The following is a 24780-nucleotide window of genomic DNA, read 5'->3' as shown; positions in this document are numbered from 1 at the left end:
GAGAACATACAAATAAATGCATCCAAACCTTTCAAAAAATTGGAAATTGGCCACAAGCTCTTGAAGAATTTAAATCGGAGCTTATCAAAAAGATGGAAGAATATTGGCAAGAAAAGTGAGAAATAGTTCAAAAAGAAAATAACAGTTTAAAAAACAGAAACGCCCAATTGGAGAAAGAAGCCCAGAAATCAAATTAAATGATAAATAATTTAGAGACCAAAATTAAATAGCTGGAAGCCATGAAAAGCAAGATAGACCAAACCAAAAAGAAAAATCAAAAGATTATAGCAGAAAACCAGAATTGGGTAATTAGAAACCAATGACCTCACAAAAAAAGTAAGACTTAATAAAGCAAAATCAAAAGATTGGCAAAATAAAAGGAAACATGAAATATCTCACTGAGAATATGACTGACCAAGAAAACAGGTCTAGAAGAGAAAATATGAGAATCAAATGTCTACCTAGAAACCAGAAATAAACAGAGATCTTGACATCATACTACAAGAAAGTAAGTATCCATTGAATAAGAAACATTGAAAGCGTTCATAGAACACCCTCTACACTAGATCCTCAAAAGACAACCCTCAGAATGTAATTGCCAAATTTAAGAGCTTCCAAACTAAGGAAAAAGTTTTACAAGAAGCCAAAAAAGAGACAATTCAGATATCAAGAAACACCAATCAGGATCACACAAAATCTGGTAGCTTCCACACTAAAGGACCACAAAGCTTGAATATGATATTCAGAAAGGCAAGAGAACTGGATCACCTACCATCAAAGCTGACTATAAACCTGACTATAAAATAGAAGATTTCAAAGTATTTGTAAATAAAAGACCAGAACTAAGCGGACAAAGATCAAGAGAAACATGAAAAGGTAAATAAGAGAGAGGAAAGGGGGGAAAATGTGTTTTTTATTTAAATTTTCTTCTTTAAGGGCTTCAATAAGATCACATTGTTTATGTTAACATACAGAAAAATGTTATTTGTAATTCTCAAAAATTATATTTACTGAAGACTTCCGGGTAATCATGACTGCAATCTAGACGCCACATGCTTACTCTCCCCGGCACCGAACGAAATAGACTACATCAAAGGAGCATAAAAATCACCTCTGGAGGAACAGAAGGACTCCCCACTACTCCCCAGTACACCACAGAGGCAAAGGTACGTGGGGTTTGAACATTTCCACACTATAATAAGAAGGAGGTAAAGCTTGCACAAAAACGTGAACTGAGCCGCCCTTCCCCCTCACCTCCCCCACCAAACCAGAGTGAGCTATCGAAGCGCTCACTGGGACAGCGAGTGAGTGGGGAAAGTCTCTGTCTGTGGGGGGGGCACTCCAGGGTCATTGGGATCTGGGGACTGCCAGGAAGAAACATCTCAGGGCGGTTTCACAGGAGAATCCTGCGCTGAGCACAGGGGCCCAGGGAGCCGTACTCGGGGCGGTTGCGGAGAGCATCTGGGAAGAGCTAAACACCAGGGGTGGACCACCCGCTGATTATCTGGGCGGAGCTGAACATCTGGGCAGTTTGGCTGTGATCAGGGGCCCAGCACTCTAAGAAACCTCGGAGGCTGGGAAGAACTAGTCTGAGGCAACTTAAATTCACAGAAAGCACGCCCATATCACCCAGACCCCAGACCAAAAAGGAAAGGGGAATAAAACCACCAAAGGGATAGCTCACATGGCCCAAAATCAAGCCTCCAGGAAGAAAGGGGAAAAAGTGACTATTGAAAACTTTTATGGTGGAAGTACCCAAGGAAAAGAGGAGAATAAGGAGGAAATCCAAAAAAAAATCAGAACATGCCTCCCAAAATGGAAACTATCAACAAGCTCTAGAAGATCTCAAACTGGAACTTATCCAAAAGATGGAAACCTGGAAAGAAAAATGGGAGAAATGAGATCAGCAGTCTGACAGATAAGACTGCTCAATTGGAAAAAGAGCTCGAAGCATCCAATAGAAGGGCAGACAAAGCTGAAAAGCAAAACCAGTCCCTAATGACCAGAATTAAGCAACTCAAAGAAAGTGAGATCATAAAACAGCAAGAATCAATAAAGCAAACCCCAAAAATTAATGAATTAGAAGAAAAAATAAAATATCTCACTGAAAAGGTCACAGACTTGGAAAACAGAGGAAGAGACAACTTCCGAATTATCGGTCTCCCAGAAAAACCAGAGATAAACAATAAGCTCGATATTATTCTACAGGAGATTATAAAAGGAAATTGCCCACACGTTCTGGAGCAAGGGGGCAAAATAGAAATAGAAAGGGTTCATAGAACACCCTCTATACTAAATCCCCAAAAGACAACCCCTAGGAATGTAATTGCCAAATTCAAGAGCTTCCAAGAAAAGGAGAAAATCCTACAAAAAGTCAAAAAGACAAGCTTCAGATATAAGGGGGCTCCCATAAGGATCACACACGACTTAGCGGCTAACACACTAAGAGACCTCAAAGCAGGCAAGAGAGCTGGGTCTCCAACCAAGAATCAACTACCCAGCAAAACTGACTATATACTTCCAAGGGAAAGTATGGGCATTCAACAAAATAGAAGATTTCCAAGCATTTGCTAAGAAAAGACCAGAACTTAGTGGAAAATTTGATATCCAAGCACAGAAAGCAAGAGAAACATGAAAAGGTAAATATGAAAGAAAGGGAAAAGGAGATAAATCTTATCTTTTTCTTTAAGTCAAACTCTCTTCAATAAGGACTACATTTACATCAAATTATATATATATTAATATGAGGGGGAAATGTTTTGTGTAATTCTCAAAAATTGTATGCATCATAAGAGTAGTTAGAAGAAACATGCACAGGGAAAGATTGGGGCATTAAAAATATTTGGGGAAAGTGGGGGAAAATAAAGGAAAAGAAAGGGGGGGAACAGTTGATAACACTAAGATTTACTTCAAGAAATAGGGGGGGACTTACTAGAATAATCTTTCCCATATTAAGATACACATGGGAAGGGTAGGGGTTGGAACTCTCATATGAGAAGGAGAGGAAGAGAGCATGAAGTGGAATTACTTAAATCTTACTCTCAGTGAAATCAAATCTGAGAGGGAAGAACATCTAGATCCAGTGGGATGCTGAATTCTATCTTATCCATTAGGGCAAGAAAGAAAGGAAAATTAAGGAAGGGGAAAGGGGAGGGAGTATAAAAAGAGAGGGAAGGAGAGGGGGGAGGGGAAGGGAGCATAAAAAGGGAGGGACTAGATAGGGAAGCATATCAAGGGAGGGGACTAGAGGGATTGACCTAAAGTAAATCACTGGTTCAAAAGGAGATAGCTAAAGAAAAAAGGTCAGAACTAGGGGACGATATCAAAATGCCAGCAAATCTACAAATGAAATCATAAATTTGCACGTGAATGGGATGAACTCACCCATAAAATGTAGACAAATATCAGACTAGATTAGAATCCAAAAGCCTACCATTTGTTGTCTTCAAGAAACACATATGAGGCGAGTTGACACTCACAAGGTTAGAATTAAAGGTTGGAGTAAGACCTTTTGGGCCTCAACTGATAGAAAGAAGGCAGGAGTTGCAATCATGATATCTGACAAAGCCAAAGCAAAAATAGACCTCATTAAAAGGATAGGGAAGGTAAATATGTTCTATTAAAAGGAAGTATAGACAATGAGGAAATATCACTAATGAACATGTATGCACCAAATGGTATAGCATCCAAATTTTTAATAGAGAAACTAGGAGAATTGAAGGAGGAAATAGACAGTAAAACCATATTAGTGGGAGACTTGAACCAACCACTATCAAATTTAGATAAATCAAACCAAAAAATAAACAAGAAAGAGGTAAAAGAGGTGAATGAAATCTTAGAAAAATTAGAGTTAATAGACATATGGAGAAAAATAAATAGGGACAAAAAGGAATACACCTTCTTTTCAACACCACATGGCACATTCACAAAAATAGATCATACACTAGGTCACAGAAACATGGCACTCAAATGCAGAAAAGCAGAAATGATAAATGCAGCCTTTTCAGATCACAGGGCAATAAAAATATTGATCGGTAAGGGTACATGGAGAGCCAAATTAAAATTTATTGAAAATTAAATAATATGATACTCCAAAATCGGATAGTTAGAGAAGAAATCATAGAAACAATTAATAATTTCGTTGAGGAAAATGACAACGGCGAGACATCCTTTCAAAACTTATGGGAGGCAGCCAAGGCAGTACTTAAGAGGAAAATTCATATCCCTAATTGCATATATTAACAAATTAGGGAGGACAGAGATCAAGGAATTGGAAATGCAAATCAAAAAACTTGAGAACGAACAAATTAAAAACCCCCAGAAGAAAACCAAACTAGAGACCCTAAAAATTAAGGGAGAAATTAATAAAATCGAAAGTGACAGAACTATTGAGCTAATAAACAAGACTAGAAGCTGGTACTTTGAAAAAACAGACAAAATAGACAAAGTACAGGTCAATCTAATTAAAAAAAAGGAAAGAAGAAAGGAAAATTAACAGCATCAAGGATGAAAAGGGGGATTTCACCTCCAATGAAAAGGAAATTAAGGCAATCATTAAAAACTACTTTGCCCAATTATATGGCAATAAATATACCAATCTAGGTGATATGGATGAATATTTACAAAAATATAAATTGCCTAGACTAACAGGAGAAGAAATAGATTTCTTAAATAATCCCATATCAGAAAAAGAAATCCAACAGGCCATCAAAGAACTTCCTAAGAAAAAATCCCAAGGGCCTGACGGATTCACCAGTGAATTCTATCACATATTCAAAGAACAGCTAACTCCAAAACTATACAAAGTATTTGACATAATAAGCAAAGAAGGAGTTCTACCAAACTCCTTTTATGGCACAAACATGGTACTAATTCCAAAGCCAGGCAGGCCAAAAACAGAGAAAGAAAATTATAGACCAATCTCCCTAATGAATAAAGATGCAAAAATCTTAAATAGGATACTAGCAAAAAAACTCCAGCAAGTGATCAGAAGGGTCATCCACCATGATCAAGTAGGATTTATACCAGGGATGCAGGGCTGGTTCAATATTAGGAAAACTATCCACATAATTGACCATATCAACAAGAAAACCAACATCTCAATAGACGCAGAAAAAGCCTTTGATAAAATACAACACCCATTCCTTCTAAAAACACTAGAACGAACAGGAATAGAAGGGTCGTTACTAAAAATAATAAACAGTATATATCTAAAACCATCAACTAATATCATCTGCAATGGGGATAAACTAGATGCATTCCCATTAAGATCAGGAGGGAAACAAGGATGCCCATTATCACCTCTATTATTTGACATTGTATTAGAAACACTAGCAGTAGCAATTAGAGAAGAAAAAGAAATTGAAGGCATTAAAATAGGCGAGGAAGAGACCAAATTATCACTCTTTGCAGATGACATGATGGTCTACTTAAAGAATCCTAGAGATTCAACCAAAAAGCTAATCGAAATAATCAAAAACTTTAGCAAAGTTGCAGGATACAAAATAAACCCACATAAGTCATCAGCATTTCTATATAATTCCAACATAGCTCAGCAGCAAGAACTAGAAAGAGAAATCCCATTCAAAATTACCTTAGACATAATAAAATACTTAGGAATCTATCTCCCGAGACAATCACAGGAACTATATGAACACAACTACAAAACACTTTCCACACAACTAAAACTAGACTTGAACAATTGGAAGAACATTAACTGCTCATGGGTAGGATGAGCCAATATCACAAAAATGACCATCCTACCCAAACTCATCTATCTATTTAGTGCCATACCCATGGAACTTCCAAAAATTTTTTTTACTGATTTAGAAAAAAATATAACAAAGTTCATTTGGAAGAACAAAAGATCAAGGATATCCAGGGAAATAATGAACAAAATACAAAGGAAGGGGGCCTTGCAGGCCCAGATCTCAGACTATATTATAAAGTAGCAGTCATCAAAACAATTTGGTACTGGCTAAGAGACAGAAAGGAGGATCAGTGGAATAGACTGGGGGCAAGCGACCTCAGCAAGACAGTGTATAACAAACCCAAAGATCCCAGCTTTTGGGACAAAAATCCACTATTTCATAAAAACTGCTGGGAAAATTGGAGGTTTAGATCAACACCTCACACCCTACACCAAGATAAATTCAAAATGGGTGAATGACTTGAACATAAAGAAGGAAACTATAAGAAAATTAGGCTAACACAGAATAGCATACATGTCAGACCTTTGGGAAGGGAAAGACTTCAAAACCAAGCAAGACTTAAAAAGAGTTACAAAATGCAAAATAAATAATCTGGAATACATCAAATTAAAAAGTTTTTGTACAAACAAAACCAATGTAACCAAAATCAGAAGGGTAGCAACAAATTGGAAACAATCTTCATAAAAACCTCTGACAAAGGTTTAATTACTCAAATTTACCAAGAAATAAATCAATTGTACAGAAAATCAAGCCATTCTCCAATTGATAAATGGGCAAGGGACATGAACAGGCAGTTCTCAGCCGAAGAAATCAAAACTATTAATAAGCACATGAAAAAGTGCTCTACATCTCTTATAATCAGAGAGATGCAAATCAAAACAACTCTGAGGTATCACCTCACACCTAGAAGACTGGCTAACATGACAGCTATGGAAAGTAATGAATGCTGGAGGGGATGTGGCAAAGTGGGGACACTAATTCATTGCTGGTGGAGTTGTGAATTGATCCAGCCATTCTGGAGGGCAATTTGGAACTATACCCAAAGGGCGATGAAAGACTGTCTGCCCTTTGATCCAGCCATAGCACTGCTGGGTTTGTACCCCAAAGAGATAATAAGGAAAAAGACTTGTAAAAGAATATTCATAGCTGCACTCTTTGTGGTGGCCAAAAATTGGAAAACGAGGGGATGCCCATCAATTGGGGAATGGCTGAACAAACTGTGGTATATGTTGGTGATGGAATACTATTGTGCTAAAAGGAATAATAAAGTAGAGGAATTCCATGGAGACTGGAACAGCCTCCAGGAAGTGATGCAGAGTGAAAGGAGCAGAAACAGTAAAACATTGTACACAGAGACTGATACACTGTGGTACAATCGAAGGTGATGGACTTCTCCATTAGTGTCAATGCAGTGTCCCTGACCAATCTGCAGGGATCTAAAAAATACTATCCACAAGCAGAGGATAAACTGTGGGAGTAAAAACACCAATGAAAAGCAACTGCTTGACTACAGGGGTTGAGGGGATATGACTGAGGAGAGACTCTAAATGAACACTCTAATGCAAATACCAACAACAGGGAAATGGGTTTGAGTCAAGAACACATGTGATAACCAGTGGAATTGTGCGTCAGCTATGGGAGATGGAAAGGTGGTGGGAGGGGGAGCGGGGAGGAAAAGAAAATGATCTTTGTTTCCTGTGAATAATGTTTGGAAATGACCAAATAAAATAATGTTTAAAATTTAAATAAATAAATAAATGAATAAATTATATTTACTATTATAGTCATTTGAAGAATCATTTATAGGTAAAGACTGGGGTAATATGTGGTCTAAGATGATATGCAAAAAAAAAAGAAAGAAAAAGGGAGGGGTATGAAGATGGCACCAAGAGAAACTTGAAGGAATAAGATTAAATAGGATAATAGACATCACACAAAGAGGCACATGGGAAGGAGAGGGGGAAAATATGATTATAAGAAGGAGAGGAAGAGAGTACTAATAGGAAATACTTAAACCTTACTCTCAGTGAAATCAATTCTGAGAGGGAAGAGCATCTAGATCCCCTGGGGTATAGAATTCTAACTAACCCTAGAGGGAAAGTGAAAAGGGAAAAACTAAGAGGGGGTAGTGGGGCAGGGAGTACAAAAAGAAGAGGGAAGGGGGTACTTAATAGAAACTTTAAAAAATAAGAAGGGAACAAAAAGGAAGGGGAAGAAAGAGAACTATAATAAGGGTGGGGATTAGGGGGACTGACTAAAAGTAAACCACTGGTTTAAAAATATATAGCAAAAGAAGAAAGGGAAGAACTAAGAGAAGATATCAAAATGCTGGGGAATACAGAGGTGATTATCATAACTCTAAATGTGAATGGAATGAACTAATCCATAAAACAAAAGCAAATAGCAGAGTAAATTAGAAACCAAAATCCCACCATATGTTGTCTACAAGAAACACACACGAGGCAGGTAGATACCCACAGAATAAAGATCAAAGGCTGGAGCAAGATCTATTGGGCCTCAACTGAGAAAAAGAAGGCAGGAGTTGCAATCAAGATATCTGACAAAGTCAGAGGAAAAATATATCTGATCAAAAGATAAAGGGAAGGTAATTCTAGACAATGAGGAAATATCAGTAATCAATATGTATGCACCAAATGGTATAGCATCCAAATTTCTAAAGGAGACACTAGTGGAGTTGAAGGAGGAAATAGATAGTAAAACTATACAAGTGGGAGACCTGAATCTTCCTCTATCAGATCTAGATAAATCAAACCAAAAAATAAATAAGAGTTAAGAGATGTAAATGAAATCTTGGAAAAATTAGAGTTAATAGATAAGTGGAGAAAAATAAATAGGGAAAAACATTAATACACCTTCTTTTCAGCAGCACATGCACATTCACAAAGATTGACCATGTACTAGGGCATAAAAACATCACAAACAAATGCAAAAAAGCAGAAATAATAAATGCAACCTTTTCAGATCGTGATGCAATAAAAATAATAATTAGTAAGAGTACATGGAGAGACAAATCAAAAATTAATTGGAAATTAAATAATGTTTCTCCAAAAACAGTTAGTAAGAGAACAAATCATAGAAACAATTAATAATTTCATTCAAGAAAATGAAAATGATAAGACATCCTTTCAAAATCTATGGGATGCAACCAAAGCAGTACTCAGAGAGAAATTTATATCCTTGAGTTCATATGTTAACAAATTAAGGAGGGCATAGGTCAAAAGGCATACAAATCAAAAAAACTTGAAAGTGAACAAATTAAAAATCCCCAGATGAAAACTAAATTAGAGATCCTAAAAATTAAAGGAGAAATTGATAAAATTAAAAGTGAAAAAACTACTGAATTAATAAATAATACTATAAGCTGGTACTTTGAAAAAACAAATAAAATAGACAAAGTAATGGTCAATCTAATATAAAAAAAGAAAATCAAATTAACAGTATCCAAGATGAAAAGGGAAACCTCATCTCTAAGTGGAAATTAAGGTAATCATTAAAAACTATTTTGCCCAATTATATGGCAATAAATATGGCAATCTAGGTGATATGGATGACAAAGTCAGGACATTAATTCATTGCTGGTGAAGTTGTGAATTGATCCAACCATTCTGGAGGGCAATTTGGAACTATGCCCAAAGGGCGCTAAAATACTGTCTGCCCTTTGATCCAGCCATAGCACTGCTGGCTTTGTACCCCAAAGAGATAATAAGGAAGAAGACTTGTACAACTATATTCATAGCTGCGCTCTTTGTGGTGGCAAAAAATTGGAAAATGAGGGGATGCCCTTCAATTGGGGAATGGCTGAACAAATTATGGTTTATGTTGGTGATGGAATACTATTGTGCTCAAGAAATAATAAACTGGAGGAGTTCCATGTGAACTGGAAAGATCTCCAGGAATTGATGCAGAACAAAAGGAGCAGAACCAGGACAACATTGTACACAGAGACTGATACACTCTGGTACAATAGAACATAATGGACTTCTCTACAAGTAGCAATGCAATGACCCAGGAGAATTCTGAAGGACTTATGAGAAAGAACACTATCTACATTCAGAGGAAGCTCTGTGGGAGTAGAAACACAAAAGAAAAACAACTTCTTGATCACATGGGTCAATGGGGATATGATTGGTGTTATAAACCCTAAATGATCACCCTAGTGCAAATATCAATAATATGGAAATAGATCTTGACCAATGGCACACATAAAACCCAGTAGAATTGTGTATCAGCTATGGAATGGGGTTAGGGGGAGGAGAGGGAAAGAACATGATTTTTGTAATCCTGGAAGAATAATACTCTAAATTAATCCATTAAATAAAAATTTAAAAAATAAAGAAAAAAACTCCTGTGATTCTGTCATCAATTCTAAGTCAGAGGAGCAGAAGTGGGGGTTAAGTGACTTGCCTACAGTCACACAACTAGGATATGTCTGAGGCAATATTTGAACCCATGCTTTCCTGATTCCAGACCTGATGCTCTGTCCTCTGTGTTATGCAGGTCTCCACCACCACTACCCACATATATGCTTTTTTTTAAAAGCCCTTAACTTCTGTCTTAGAATCAATACTATTTGTTGGTTCCAAGGCAGAAGAGTAGTAAGGACTAGGCAATGAGGGTTAAGTGACTTGCCCATGGTTATATAACTAGGAAGTGTCTGAAGCCAAATATGAACCCAGGACCTCCTGTCTCTTGGCCCACGTTCTCTATGCACAATTGCATATATTCTTGATTTCAGAGATATTCATCTCTAATAAGACTTCCCCCACTATCATTCCCCTCTCTGTCAACATAATCTCTAGACTCTCATTATATATTGGTTCTTTCCCAGTTGCTTTCAATAATGTCCTAGTCTCTCCTATCCTTTAAAAAATCCTTACTAGGCACACCTATCTGATTGACCAATATGATGGTAAAGTAATAAATACTGGAGGGAATGTGGCAAAATTAGGACATCAATAGATTGTTGGTGGAATTGTGAACTAATCCAACTATTCTGGAGGGCAATTTGGAATTATGCCCAAAAGGCTAAAAAACTGCATACCCAGGGGGCAGCTGGGTAGCTCATAGGGGGCAGCTGGGTAGCTCAGTGGATTGAGAACCAGGCCTAGAGACTGGAGGTCCTAGGTTCAAATCTGACCTCACACACTTCCCAGCTGTGTGACCCTGGGCAAGTCACTTGACCCCCATTGCCTAGCCCTTACCACTCTTCTGCCTTGGAGCCAATATACAGTATTGACTCCAAGATGGAAGGTAAGGGTTTAAAAAAAAAAACAAAAAACTGCATACCCTATGATTCTCTAATACTACTACTAGGTCTATATCCCAAAAATATTTTTTTTAAAAAAAAGGAGAAAGGGATCTACTTGTACAAAAATATTTATAATAGCTTTTTGTGGTGATAAAAAATTGGAAATTGAAGGGATATCTATCAACTGGGGAATGTCTGAACAAATTGTTGTATATGATGGTGATGTAATACTATTGTGCTATAAGGAATGATGAACAGGATGATTCCAGAAAAATCTATAAAGATCTATATGAACTGATGCAGAGTGAAATAAGCAGAACCAGGAGAACACTGTACACAGTAAAAGCAATATTGTGGAACAATCAAATGTTATAGACTTAACAACCATCAGCAATATAATGATCCAGGACAATTCTGAAGAACTTCTGAAAAAGAATGCTATCCATCTCCAGATAAAGAACCACTGGAGTCAGATGTAGATCAAAGCATACTATCTTCCACATTAGTTTATTTATGGTTTTATTTTGGTGCTTTGTTTTTATATTAGTATTCTCTTACAACAAATGACTGAATGTGGAGTATATTTTGCATGATAACACAAATATAAACCAGATCAAATTGCTTACTATCTCTCCAAGAGGGGAGAGGAGAGAAAGAGAAAGAGACAGTTTGGATCTTATAATTTCGGAAAGCATGTTGAAAATTATTATGGCATGTAATTGGGAAAATAAAATATCTATGAAGACAAAAATAAAAATAGTTAAATACAAATCTTTACTAGATTCTACCAACTCTGATAGCTATTGTTCTATAGTTCTCATACCATACTCTTTTTTTAACTTCTTGGAAAATATCAGTTATAGTTGGTATCTCTTCTTTTCCTCTTTCTTCCTTCTAAACTAACTGTATCTAATCTGCCATCTGACTTCATTATTCAACTCAAAGTATTTTCTCCAAAGTTACTAATGATCTCTTAATTGCCAAATCTAATGGTCTCAATCCTTGTCTTTCATCTCAATCCTTGTCTTTCTTGACCAATCTATAGTATATGATTGGGTCACGTTCTCCACTGGACAAGGTCTTCTCTAGGTTTTCTTGACTACTTTCTCATAGTTCTGTTCCTATCTGTCTACCTTCTCAGTTTCCTTTGCTGGATCACTGCTGGATCAATGCCCACAAACTAGAGATATAACTCAAGGCCTGCATTTTCTTCTATTTTCTTTCTATCCTCCCTAATTCACTGACCACATTGCTCCCTTTGGGTTTAATTGATTTCTATGCAGAAAACAACCAAATTTGTATATTCAGTCTTAATCTCTTTCTGAACATTAAGCATTATTAGACATTTCTAAATTAATGTCCCAGAGGCATCTAAAACTCAACACATCCAACGCAAAACTAATTTCCCCCTAAAACTTATTCCCTAACAAACTTTCCTATAAATATCATGAGTACCACTGTCCTTTGTGTTATCTAGATTTGCAACCTCAGTGTCACCCTTGTGGAGCCATGTGTCCCCTCTTCACTATTGCTTACCCCACACATATTCAATCAGTTGTCAAATTCTGCCATTTCTATCTCCATAGTAGATCTTTTTCATATATTCCCTCATCTCCACTCATAAAACCACAACCTTGGTCCAGTGCCTCTCACCTGGACTATTTCAATAACCAATCATTGGTTTTCTCTTTCTCAAAGTTCTTCACATTTTAATCCATCCTACTCCCCTACTTTCCAAAATTAGAGGTCTGACCATGTCACTACCACCTAATCAATAAATTCCATTATCTCTCTATTATCTATAGGATGCAATATATACTTCTCTATTCAATATTTAAATTTTTACAAGCTGGCCTCTTCCTATCTTTCTAGTCTTCTTACACATTATTCACTTCATTGAACTTTGAGATGAATATACAATTCTCAAAAGAAGAACTGAAAGCTATTAACAAAAATTTAAAAACTTTTTCTAAATCACGAATAATATAAAGGGAACTTCATCTCCCACCAAGCAAATTGGCAAAAATGAAAAAAAATTTAAAATAATAAATATTGTAGAGGCTATGGATGGGCATATATTAATATCCTGTCAGTGAATTATTACTATTTGATAGAGTTTTAGAAATGCTAACCTTAGCATTAAGAAAATAATAAGCTCAAATAAAGAAGAAACAAAATTGTTGTTTTTTGGAGGTGATGATTATTTACTTAAGAGAATTCTAGAGATGCAATTAAAAATGTGTTGTTGTTAAGTCATTTTTCAGTCATGTGTGACTCTGTGACCCCTTTTGAAGTTTTCTTAGTTGTGAAATTTAAAATGGTTGAGGTCTTAAACTATAGTGAGTTAAAATGGTGGAAGATATAAATTGTGATAGATATAAGAGAGAGTGAGTAAATTTGACCGCAGAAATATGTTTCACTACAGTGTCTTGATTTTTAAATCAAATATAAGGTGGTCACCAGGGAAATATTCCCAATTATTCAAATACCCAAGTCAATTGGGTTTTATAGAGATTTTAATTAACAATACAATGAGTGATCAAAGAAAGAGAGAGAGTAAGAAAGGAATAAGTATGAAGGGCCTAAAGCCAATATGGCCTAGACCTGAGTCTTAAGAGAGAAATCAGTCAGTTTTTTAACACTCACCACAAGGTATGACTAAACAAGGATTTTAGTGACACCAGGCCAGCTCCATCTCAGCTGACTTCACCAGAGAGAGCTCCCAAGCGATCCTCATCAGAGATCCTCCAAAAGGATTTCTCCAAAAGGATATCTCCTCAAGAGATTCTGCTTTTTCTTATATAGGGTTTTTCTCCCATGTCACCTCCCCTAAGTCTCCACATCTACCAATCACTGTAGACGCTTTCCAAAGGACTGCCCATCTAAATTCCTGCTAAGTCGACCAATCTCCTCAGTAAGTCTGAATCAGAAAAAATGCTGCTGTGTCGACCAAATCTCCTTAGTAAGTCTAAACAGCTGAGTCAACTAATCTCATCAAAAGAAAACTTGCCCGACCCTTTTAGGTACCTAGCATCTCATTGTATCAATTCTAAATTGAGCCTGGCTCAAAGAACTCCTTGCCCCACCATAAGCATGGATCCAAGTACTTTCTTTTGTTTAGCAAGGAGTTTTCTCCCCCAAAGCAGTCTTAAGTACGGGTGGAGTAGAGGTCCTCCCATTTCTGATCCTGGCGAGTTCTCACATCAAAATGGGCAATGTTTCTCAGGAGGGAATTTGTTCTAATTAAGAATTCCACGATGGGGAAATTTTTAACATTCAAAAGTCTGAGAGATTTCAAGATTTACATAGTAAAGATATTGGAATGGTTTACCATTTCCTCCAAGCACATTTTATAGATAAAGAAACTGAGGCAAACAAGATTGAGTGACTTCCCCAGGGTCACACAGCTAGTAAATGTCTGAAGCCAGATTTGAACTCTGGAAGATTACTCTTCTAGTCTCCAGAACCAGCATTCTCTCCACTTTACCACCCACCTTCCCCAATTTTTAAAAATCAGGTATTAAATCAGAAAAATAGCATGATATAAAATAAATCTACAAAAATCATCAATATTTCTGTATGGTTTTCAGATTTTTTTACTTGCTATATTCCTCTGATAAATTTGTACTTCTAAACTATTCTCTAAATAGTCTATCTTTAAGAGCAATGTTTTGCTGTTATAGCAATCATGCTTTCCTTTAATGCTATTGCTTTTTGCTTTTCTTCTCCCAGGTTATCTTTCACTCCTTTGTCTTTGCATTCCCAATTAGTTATCTGCTCTTTTGTTTTTTGGTGAAATTTGTCACTACGGATTTAATTTTTTCCCCTATGCAGCCATCTATTTCTGAGGTGCAGGCCCTATATTCTGCTTCTAAAATCCTTATTTCCATCTTACGTCATTCAGAAACATTCTACAAATCCATACATACTTAAGAATTCAGAGTGCTCTGCCTCATCAGGTGTGGATTAATTTTCCTTTGTCTTGTATTCTTAGGTACCAAAACTCTCTTTCCTGATTTGAAGGCCATATTTCCTTCTGCCATTAATATCATCCCTCTGGATTTATCTGCTTATGCTCAAGGTCTTTGAGTTTTCTTCCTTCTGAGATCTTTAGTAACTTTAGTCTTTTTTTTTTGGTTAATTTCCCTCTATTGCTCATTTTCTAGCTATCTCCTTTTGGTAGCATTTCCCCTGGAAAAAGGAACTTAAAGCATCTCAGCTTCCTCACAAACTGGGCAATTCATAATTCACCAGACTTGATCTTTCTCTCCAAAGGACTTGAGAAGTACAACTGGCCTGGTCAATATTAGGCTCTTTCCTTCAGGTTTAGTGAAGAGCCACAAAGCTACAAAAACATAACCCCTAGCCCCCCTATCTATAGCAAAGTGGCATTGCAATCAAGCAAATTTCTGTTCACTTAGGTAGCACACTAAATAGAGAACTAGGTCTAGAGTTCAGAAGACCTGAGTTCAAATTCAGCTTCAGATAAACTTAATTATTAGCTGTAAGATCTTGGGCAAGTTACTTAACCTCTGTCTGCCACAGTTTCCTCAGTGTAAAGCAGGACCAATAATAGCACCTATCTCATTGAACTGTTGTGAGGATCAAATGAATATTTGTAAAGAGTTTACCACAGTGCCAGACACATAGTAAGTGCTTAATAAATGCTTGTTTCCTTCCCTTCTCCACCCACCCTATTCGAATCTCCATAGCATCCAGAACAGGGAGGAGTGGGGGTGGAGGTAGATAGCATTGAGTTCTATTGTATGTGGGCTGTCACTGGCTTACACAGCCAGGTTACTTGGAGTGTGGTAGTCAGTGGTGAAGAGGGTACTGAGTGAGTGCAGTTAAAGTTTTAGGAATTGGGAATTATTGGCCTTCTATGCTGTTAGTTCATTGAGTTTTTACCTTATTTGGGTTAAGTTTCCCAGACCATAGAGTCAGCTGAAATTGCTTTATCTCTGGTACACAATTTCTACTCTGGATAAGAGAAAAAGATCATGAAAATCAGAGAAAATGTCTAATACTTCATCTTACTGGACCTAGAAGTATTGTTAATTATTTTTGTGTAAAGGAAGTAATCGTGTTGTGTGTGTGTGTGTGTGTGTGTGTGTGTGTGTGTGTGTGTGTGTGTGTGTGTGTGTGTGTAATGAGTAGCTTACTTTAGGGAGACTCTTGACCTGAGCCAAACATAAGCTTTAAATAACTATCCCTGGGACTCTGGGACACAAAGAACCAAAGGGTGTGAGAAATTCTTTCCACTTGCTCTGTATCTGTGTGGTTGTTTACATGTTTTTTCTCCATCACAATGCAAATTCTTTGAAGATAGAGAATATCTTTTTGGCCTTTCTTTATATCCCCAGTGCTCAGCATAGTGCCTGGCACTTAAATGCTTCTCGTTTCATTCACTCATTCACTCATTCATTTGGACAAAGTGTACCATAATTATTTGTCCTACATCATTAGTATGAAGCTTTTTTTTTTTAAAACCCTTACCTTCCGTCTTGGAATCAATACTGTGTATTGGCTCCAAGGCAGAAGAGTGGTAAGGGCTAGGCAATGGGGGGTCAAGTGACTTGCCCAGGGTCACACAGCTGGTGTATGAAGCTTTAAGTGAACTTTAAATCACAGATCCATAAGCTATTAAAAGTAACTAAGAATTTTAGCAAAGACATACACATGCAAAGTTATGATTAAATGTCAACTTCTAGATCAGGAAACTCCCTCTAGGCTGGCACCTTTTCTGCAATTTCAGATATTAGAGAAATAAATTAATTTGCCCAGAGTCACACTTCTGGCTGCCTCAACTGGCTATCTATACCCTGTCACCATCCTCATCTCTCCATCATCACAACCAATACCACAACCTCAGACTCCACTCCTGGTGTCTTATCTTGCTCAGAATTAAACCTCCATGATATTTCCAATCATCTCCATACCAACTCTTATTATGTCCTCTTCACATAATGTTTTTCCTTATTAGAATATAAGCTGTTGGATGAATTTAGACAAAGTTTCAACTAGCTAATCCTAACAAGTCAACATGAATTAGGGCTAGGCTTTATTACACACAGTGAGACATAACCTACTAGTTGTTGTTGGGAACATCTGATCTTCACAATTCAGATAACAGTATTTCTACATTACATAAAACAAAGAAAAAAAATGGCTGTTCAGCTGTTTTTTTTATTTTTTTAAGTATGATTGTTTATGAGAATGTTTTTCATTGGTTATAGGAAATAGGTAAGTGACGAGTCCTTGTTAGGATAGCTAGTTTTACTAAATCAGAACTATTGTATGAACTAAGTAAAGGAAAAGTACATTCTAAATACTGAAATCCTCCTTTTTTTTTTAAGCAATTAAGTCTTTTTGTACCCATTATGGGAACAAAGACACTGAAGAGAACCAGCTATTGTAACTATTCCTACAGTTCATATGGGGGTTATACACAACAAAATGGTGAATACTGTACAAAATGGAGTCAATTATATTTTCCAAAAAAATTAACTTTTAACAAAAGTTAGGCCAAATAATATTGAAATGTGCTTTGCTGACTTCATATGTATAATTGATATAATATTGTTTGCCTTCTTAATAAGTGAGAGAGGTCCTGGAGAGGGGAAGAGAATTTGGAACTCAAATTTTTAAAAAATGTATGCTAAAGGGGGCAGCTGGATGGCTCAGTGGATTGAAAGACAGGCCTAGAGATGGGAGGTCCTGGGTACAAATGTGAATTCAGACATTTCCTAGCTGTGTGACCTTGGGCAAGTCACTCAACCCCCATTGCCTAGCCCTTACTCTTCTTCTGCCTTGTAATCAATACACAGAATTAGATTCTAATATGGAAAGTAAGGGTTTTTTTAAAAATTAATGCTAAAAATAAACAATGGTTTAAAAACTAAACAAAGCGTCATATCATCTGCAAAAAAAGTTAAGCCTGAGATTCTCTTATGATAAAGTTCCAAAAGAGCAAAGACATAATTATTTCTTTGTATTTGTATTCCTAGTATTTAGCATAGTTCCTGGTACATATTAAGCCTTAATAAATACTGTATCTATATATCTATCTATATCTATTTCTGTCAGAGGTAAGATTTGACCTGGCTATACGAGGTTAGTCCTTTATCCAATTACACTATACTGAATGTCACTAATTAATGAAAATAAAATCTATTATACATAGATTCAGTCTCAATAAAATTAAATTATTAAACAAGATATAGATGAGATATTCTGCTTTTTTAAGATCATAAAACAGAAGAATATAGTGATATCACCAAAATATGAACCAAGCACCTATATCTAAAGTACTGTATTTAAGGTCCCTTCACCTCTGACACAGAACATAAACCAGAAAAATAGAAATGTTTATCAAAAAATAGAGATGTTATCAAAGACACATATGTAGATTCATCACTGCAAAACAGTCTGTATTCTCTATGCCCAAGATTTCAGTCAGCTTGAAGCATGATTGACTCTCCCCAGGGAAAACAAACACAAACATGCAAAAAAAAAAAAAGGTCACCTAGCAACACTGGATTCCTACAATATAGTTCTCATCTATGAATTAATTTTATATGGTTTCCCTCTCTTTCTCTCTATTAAAGATTTATCAGTTAATTAATAAGCATTTATTAAGTGCCTACAATGTGCCAAGTACAAAAATTAAGCAATATTTGCCATCAAGAAGCTTACATTCAACCTCAGGAAATAGCATATACAGATATATTAGTATATAAATACAAAATAAATACAAAGTAATGGGGAGGGAGAAGGGGGAAGGAAAGACACTAGTAACAGAGGAGATCAGGAAAGGCTTCATGGAAAAGGCAATGTCTGAGGTGAATCTTGAAAGAAACCAGGGATTCTAAGAATTGGAAGATGGTTGTGTGTTCCAGGTTTGAGGGGTACCATGAAACAATGAATTCTGTGTAAGAAGCACCAAGATCAGTTTGGTTATACCATAGAGCACAGGAAGAAGAAGAATGCACAAGGCTGAAAAGGTGATTTGGGACCAGATCATAAAGAGATTTAAATTGCAAATAGAAGAGTTATATATTTTATCCTAGAGGTTTAATAAGGAACCACTAGAGCTTTATTAAGTACGGGAGTGCCATGGTCAGATCAGCCCTTTAGGAAAACCACTTGGGAATCTGTGTGAAGGATAGGCTGAAAGGTAGTGACCAACTAAGAAACTATTACAATAGTGCAGGAGAGAAGTGATAATAGCCTGAATTAGGATATTAGAACAATAGCTATATAGGGCTCCTTAGGGTCACTGGCAGTGGTGGTAGTTTCTGCCCCACAGAGCTCAGATCAATTATTTTCCTAGTTAGGATAACACTACGGAAGGACAACTCATGTTCAGAATAATGATCCCAGGGCCCTCTCTCAAGGAAAAATTAAATTGCAAAGAACATTATTGTACTTGCTAAACTAAGAAAGGTTGATTTTAGAAACATTAAAAGGGGGAGGAGGGAGGTGTGGCTTATGAAATTCTGCTAAGCCCTCAGTTGAATGAGAGAAAAATCAGTTAATCAAAATTCCCTATTTGGTATCTGCTTTTGTGCTGGACATATTTTTGAATATTTTAAAGTACTTAATAATTGATTCTTCCAAGAACTTTAATGTTTAAAAGTAAAGCTAACTCTAGTAGAGGCACTAAAACAAATGTAGATATCAAGGAATAGCAAAGTAAAGCAGTTGAGTTCAAAATTCCACCTCTAATTCATTACCTTGAGTAAGTCACTTAACATCTCTAGGTATCAAATTTTCTGTAAAATGAGGTGGCCGTAGACGATGGTTTCTCATAACTTTAGTCATATAATCCTCAAATCTCAACAAGTGGAATTTTTCACAATCACTAGTTAACCAATTTGCAGAACCAGAAATCGATCTTGTTTTTGCAATAATTCAGGTTCAACCAAACTTTTAAACCTTTGACATATCTCCGTAAAATTTATATTCTAATAATATTGCAACAAGTAGTAAACTTTTATTTAAAAATTAGGGTGTTTTAATTAATACAATTATCAAGTATTTTGATTCAGCTCATAACAATGAAAAATTATAATTTTTGAAAAATAAAAGTAAAGTTTTAACACTGAAAATAAAAGTAATATATTTTATCTTCTTTTGATAATTCAGAAATATTATACTATATTACTGTGGGGAGAGGGGTGATAAAGACAAAAAGGATGGCAAATAAGGAAATGCTGGAAGCAAAATATTTGTGAATAGAGAAAGGCTGAAAGGAAAGAGGAAGAGAAAAGGGTAAACAGGGTAAAGAAGATGAAGGGAAACACAACGGGTAAATGGGGAAAGAAAAGATGGAGGGTAACACACAAAGGGTAAATGGGGGGGGGAGAAGATGGAGGGAAACATATAATTAGTAATCATAACTGTGAATGGGATGAACTCACAAGATGGAAGAGAAAAACACACTGGCTTAAAAATCAAAATCCCACAATATGATATCTACAAGAAACACATTTAAAGCAAAGACACACAGAGTAAAAGAAAGAGGCTGAAGCAGAATTATGCTTCAGCTAAAAGATAAGTAAGGATTTTGATAAAAGGCACCAAAGAAAATGAAACAATATTAATGTATTGTACCTCAGAATCCTGTAGTAGCTTTAAGTCAATATGTTTTATACCAACTTACATTTGTATAATACTTTGTTTTTCAAAAGAATTATTATTTTGTATGTATTTTATTACACATTATATGCAAACACAACCATAGCAACTTAGTGTTTGATAAATGTAAAGACCCTAGAACTTTTGGGATAAGAATTCACTATTTAACAAAAACTGTTAGGAAAACTAGAAAACAGTATGGCAGAAATTAGGTATAAACCAGGATCTCAACCTTATACCAAAATAAGGTCAAAATGGGCATATGATTTAGAGATAAACAGTGATACTCTAAGTAAATTAGGGGAACACAGAATATTTTAACCTGTCAGATTTATGGAGAGGGGAAAAACTTATGACCAAACAAGAGATAGAGAACATTATAATATATTACAAGATAAAATATGATTAATTTTTACTTAAACTAAAAAGCTTTTGTACAAATAAAACCAATGTAACTAAGATTAGAAGGGAAACAACAAATGGGGGTGGGGCATTTTATAACATATTTTTCTGATAAAGGTCTCATTTCTCAAATATAGGGAGTACTAAGTTAAAATTCTAAGAATACAAGTCATTCCCCAATTAACAAATGGTCAAAGGATATGAACAAGAAGTTTTCAGATGAAGAAATCAAAATTATCAACTTATATTAAAAATGTTCTAAATCACTCTTGATTAGAGAAATACAAATTAAAACAACTCTGAGGTACCACCTCACAATTATCAGATTGGCCAATATAACAATAAAAGAAAGTGATAAATGTTAGAGGGACTGTGGCAAAACTTGAACACTAATGCATTGTTGGTAGAGTTGTGAACTGATCTTAATGATTTTGGAGGGTAAATTGGAACTATGCCCAAAGGGCTATAAAACTGTGCATACCCTACCACTACAGGATTTATATCTCAGAGAGATCATATAAAAAGGGAAAGGACCTACTTGTAAAAATATTTATACCAGTCTTTTTTATGATGGCAAAGAATTGGAAATGGAGGGGATATCCATCAACTAGGGAATGGTTGAACAAATTGTGGCATATGATTGTGATGGAATACTACTGTTCTATAAGAAATGATGAGCAGGATGATTTCAGAAAAAGCTACTAAAAACCTATAAACAGCAATAATGTGGAATGATCAAATGTAAAAGAGTTCGCTATACTCAGAAATACAAGGATCTGGTACAATTCTGAAGGACTTATGATAAAGAATGTTATCCAACTCCAAAGAAAGAACTGCTAGATCAGAATGAAAATCAAAGGATACTATCTCTCACATTAATTTATTTGTGTTCTTATTTTTGGGTTTGGGTTTCCTATAAATATACTCTTACAACAATGACCAATATGGAAATATGCTTTCATGATAATACATGTATAACCCAGATCAAATTGCTTACCATCTGGGGATGGGAGAGAGAGGAAGGGAAGAAGAGAGACAATTTGGATCTTATAATTTCAGAAAATGTATGTTCAAATTGTTATTACATGTAATTGCAAAATTAAAATATCTTTGAATAAAAATGGTACATGTTTATTATCTCAAATGAACTTGAAATTCCACCATTATATGTCATTCTATATGTGACATATATATGTGTGTGTGTGCATTAATAAAGAACAATACTGGATAAATTTGCTTTTAGTCCATTTGAAGAATTAGTTTATAGCAGATTTCATTATGTATAAAAACAAAACAACAAAAATCATATATAAAAATAACTTTATTATTAAAAATTAAATTTAAAAATTAAAATTAAATAATAAAAAATTTAAACTAAAAAAAATAAATAAATAAAAAATTTAAACACAAAATATAAAGGTAAACATCATGAGCTCTAAGGAAATTGTAAAATCTGAGGCAGATTTAGACTCACCTTTACAGTTTACACCAGGGCTCACAGAACTGAGACACTCAATCCTGCTGATTTTAGTAATCTTGGTAGGCAAAGGATGATTCCCAAAGTCCCATAGACTAAGATTAAAGGACTTTAAATATCACATCAAGACTTCTGGACTCAAACTATCTCCATGTAATTGTCATACAACAATTGTCACTAAACAATATTCTTTCCCAAGAAGAGATCACAGTGTATGTAGCTGGAGTTTCTGGGCAAATTTTTTTTTTAATTCTTTCTTAGGAGGAGTTAACAAATTACTATAATCTAAAATTCCATTTACTTTTCAGGGTTTCAAAAGAATCTAATAAATAAAACTTTGGTTTGGGTGTCAGGACACCAGTTTCTAGACTTAGTTGTGGTAAACAATGATTCCAGACTGTAAACCTTAAAATTTCTCAGACTTATGAATGTTGGAAATTTCCCCATTGGGGAATCTTCTACTTGAAAAATTCCCTAGCAGATAGTGAGAACTCTACTTGAATGTGAAAACTCCTAGCTACGGGAGTATCCCTACTCCACCCTACTTAAGACTGCTTTAGGGCAGAAAACTCCTTGCTAAACAATGAAAGTACTTTGATCCATGCTTATGGAAAGGACAGGAAGTTCTTTGAGTCATGACTGTTTTAGAATTGATACAATGGGATATTAAGTACCTATAAAGGTGGGGCAACTTGTAAACTACTTAAACCTAAAAGGATGATAACTTATTCAGAGGTTTTTTCTTAATGAAATGTCGACACAGCAGCATTTTTTTCTGACTTACTAAAGAGATTAAAACTACTCAGCTGTGAATTCAAAATGGGCGGTCCTTTAGAAACATCTACAGTGATTGGTAGATGTAAGGACTTAGGGGAGGTGAAAGAGGAAATTTTGCCCTTAAAAATAAGAGCTTGGATCTCATTCAGGAATCTTGATTTCTGACTCTCATTCTGAAGGAGAGTTCTTTGAGGAGTTCCTCTGAGGGGCTCTGTCCCTCTGGGGTAAGAGCTCTGGAGGCTCTTGAGAAGCCCTTTGAAACAATCTCTGGCTGGAAGACTCTTTGAGGAAGGACGCTGGCCTGGTGTCACTAGGATCCTTGTTTAGTCAGACCTTGTGGTGAGTGTTAAAAAACTGACTGATTTCTCTTTTAAGACTCAGGTCTAGGCCATATTGGCTTGAGGCCCTTCATACTTATTCCTTTCTTACTCTCTCTCTCTTTCTTTGATTACTCATTGTATTGTTAATTAAAATCTCTATAAAACCCAATTGACTTGGGCATATTCAAAATTGTTATATATTTCCCTTGCTCCAACCTATTTTAAATCTCAGTTTATGGCTCCCACTCTTTTATCTACAACAATTTAAGCCCCACAACTAATTTAAATATCACAAGACTCAAAAAGACAAATTTTGCTTAACTACTTGCCAATGATTATGCATTGTTATTTATGTTAGCACTTTAAGGTTTGCAAAGTATTTTACATACATCATCTTACTTCATCCCACATACCCAGTGGGGCCAACTTTTACAGGTATCATTAAATGCTGAAAGTGTCATTATCCACATTTTAAAGATATTAAAACTGAAGCTCACAGAAGTTAACTGATGGGCCTCCAAACACAAAGACATTAAGCACCTGAGGCAATATTCAAAACTGTGTCCAAGCAGCATTAATAAATCAATATCACTTTACCGCATATACCAGAGGAAAAGAATAAGTTTATTGTGTTCAAACAAATAAGAACTTTGTCCTTCACCAAAAAATTATCCACTAAGGATCAGTCTGTACACCTAAAGAAAGAGGGCATGAAATAATGGAAGGAGTAATGACCTTGAAGTCAGAAGAAGATCAATTCATATTTCTAACTCTGATACTTATTAGCTATCAGAGTACTACATATAAAGTTCTAAATTACGAAGTATTCTCTGGTGAATTAAATTGTGTAACTTTAAAAAAAAAACTCCTACCTTATATCTAATGTCTTATACATATTGATTCTAAGACAAAAGCAGTTAAGGGCTTTGGCAATGGGGGTAAAGTGACTTGCCCAGGGTCACACAACTAGGTACTTTCTGAGGCCAAATTTGAACCCAGGACCTCCAGTCTCCAAACTTGGCTCCCTATCCACTGAGCCACCTACCTGTCCCTTTATAACTTTTCTGAAGCCTGCTTCTCCAAAGATAAAAAAATAGGATAACATACCTCAAAGAACTACTATAAAGAAATGTGTGCTAAAAATGACTAGATTTAAATGAGGTTTTGCCTAATCACCATAAGTAT

The 24780-nt window shown here is 35.6% G+C and overlaps 1 protein-coding gene across 13 annotated transcripts in view; it reads right to left on the bottom strand.

Moving 5' to 3' along the window:
- The window catches only part of CCDC57 (coiled-coil domain containing 57), a 323421-nt gene that overhangs the window by 283201 nt on the left and 15440 nt on the right, over nt 1-24780 (bottom strand). The window lies entirely within an intron of this gene.

The sequence above is a fragment of the Monodelphis domestica genome, chromosome 2 (genome assembly GCF_027887165.1).
Source record: "Monodelphis domestica isolate mMonDom1 chromosome 2, mMonDom1.pri, whole genome shotgun sequence".
Taxonomy (NCBI): Eukaryota; Metazoa; Chordata; class Mammalia; order Didelphimorphia; family Didelphidae; genus Monodelphis; species Monodelphis domestica.
The sequence above is the reverse complement of the archived record's forward strand: the minus strand, read 5'-3'. Positions and strand labels throughout refer to the sequence as shown.